The sequence below is a fragment of the Populus alba genome, chromosome 12, assembly GCF_005239225.2.
Source record: "Populus alba chromosome 12, ASM523922v2, whole genome shotgun sequence".
In the NCBI taxonomy this organism is placed as follows: domain Eukaryota; kingdom Viridiplantae; phylum Streptophyta; class Magnoliopsida; order Malpighiales; family Salicaceae; genus Populus; species Populus alba.
Window position 1 is genome coordinate 7,888,075 of NC_133295.1, and position 2,296 is coordinate 7,890,370.

Sequence of the window (2,296 nt, forward strand, 5' to 3'; positions counted from 1 at the left end):
CAGATTTGACACACAATGTCTTGAACATATTTTAATTGACCACTCTTTTTCAATTCTAGTGCCTCGATTTTTCTAGCTAAAGATGCAAACTTGGATTGGAGGTCATGATCTTCCCTAAGGTTATACATACCTCCACTAGATGTATGAGGATGGGTTTTACTTGGTGTCTCATAAGTGCCCGTACTGTCCCAATTTTGCGCATTTTCAGCTAGCAAGTATAGGTACTCCAATGCTTAATTAGGGTCTTTATCTTCAAAAGTTCCATTGCACATCAATTCAACCATTTGCCTATCTTTAGGTGTTAATCCTTCATAAAATTGTGAAACCAATCTCCATATTTCAAAACCATGATGAGGACAAATATTAAGCAAGTCTCGATACCTATCCCAACATTGGTAAAATATTTCACCTGGTTTTTGAGTGAAAGTAGTGATTTGTCTTTTGAAAGAGTTGGTTCTATGAGATGGAAAAAACTTCTTTAAAAATTGTTATTACATTTCATCCCAAGCACGAATGGATCCTGATCTAAGATTTTGTAGCCATGTTTTAGCTTTATCTTTTAATGAAAAAGGAAAAAGCTTTAATCTAATGGTATTCATGCTACAATTTAAGTCATTATAGGTGTTACAAACTTCTTCAAATTCTCTCAAATGCAAGTATGAATTTTCTAGATCTAAGCCATAAAAAGAAGGTAAAAATTGAATAATGCCTGGCTTAAAATTAAAATGGGATGTATCAGGAGGACAAATTATGCATGAGGGTGCACTTGTTCTTGTGGGATTCATGTGCTCTCTAAGTGTCCTAACACGGTTATTCTCATTATGAAGTGACTGGTTATCTTCTTCGGCCATATTTTCTGAAAATGATGAGGATACCCTACAAAGTCTACCACTTAATGTACGTGACTAAACACTCATGCATGTGTAGAAAGAAAATAAAAGGAAGAAGAAAACAAAATAAAAAGAAACATAACAAAAGAAACAAAGTTAGATACAAGAAAAGTGAAAAGCGAAAACAAAATAAATACTATAATTTGTACAAGAATTTACCTCCCCGGCAAGGGCGCTAAAAACTTGACACGACCAAAAGATTGATGTCTTCTCCCAAGTGCACGAGTGTCGAAGCAATAAATAACTCGGCAAGACCGGGGTCGAACCACAAAGAGGTTAATTATATAAATTATAAATAACAATACAACAATAACAATAATAATAACAATAATACTAACAGTAGTAGTAGTAGTAGTAGTGGTAATAATAATAATAATAATAATAATAATAATAATAATAATAATAATAATAATAATACTCAGTACGTGGCGTTGTTATACCTGAGAATGATTTAAAAGATCGGGTCACAGGTTTCCAGCCTATATACTGAGTTTATGAAAAGATCAAAGAGATATATTATATAATATAAATAAAATGTAAATAATAATAATAGTAATAGTAGTAGTAGTAGTAGTAGTAGTAGTAATAGTAATAGTAATAATAATAGTAATAGTACTAATAATAGTAGTAGTAGTAGTAGTAGTAGTAGTAGTAGTAGTAGTAGTAGTAATAAAAGAAGAAGATGCAAAAATTAATGAGAACTTTGAGATGAAAGATTAATATAAGGATTAAATAATGATAAAAACAAATGTCAAGGTTAGAGGATCCACCAATGGTATTTCAAACAAGTATAGTATAAACTCTTATTATTCAACTGGAAACCACACACAAAGGAGGTTCCAATCGGATGATTTCTCATTAATAGCTCATTATAAATTATTAACAGGATCATATTAATTATCTTATTTACATAACACCAAACTTTTAAATATTATCAGGAATTCATGATGTTAACTGATGTTAACAACAAATCAAGTTCCTTTCTTAGCCCAGGTGTAGGTAATACCATACGGTTGGGCTATGAGAGTGCCAAGCATTTGTTGTACCAAGTGTTATACAACACAAATCTAGATTAACCATTTAACAAGCAAGGTATTAAGAATTAGTAAGATAAAAAGATAAGACATGTTAATATTAAACATTAAGGTCCATGTTGAGTTTACACTATACTTATTCTTACACCATTAGTGTAACCTTTTCACCTTGACATAAAAAACTTAGCTAAACATAATGAAGAAGAGAAATATAAATAAAGAAAACAAGAACATAAAGAAAATACAAGTTAACTAAGTAAAGGAAATGAAATGAAAAGCATAAACAAAATATTAATGAAAGCAAAACTTAAAAATTACAAAAAAAATATAAAGAGAGAAATAAAGAGCATGAACTTGATCTGAACAACCAAG

The 2,296-nt window shown here is 30.4% G+C and overlaps 1 non-coding gene across 1 annotated transcript; it reads left to right on the forward strand.

The window, feature by feature from the left end:
• The first annotated feature begins 342 nt into the window (after positions 1 to 342).
• Positions 343 to 451, forward strand: LOC118043938 (small nucleolar RNA R71). The gene has a single exon (XR_004686724.1). It is a non-coding gene; the product is annotated as a small nucleolar RNA R71 (small nucleolar RNA).
• The last annotated feature ends 1,845 nt before the right edge of the window (positions 452 to 2,296 follow it).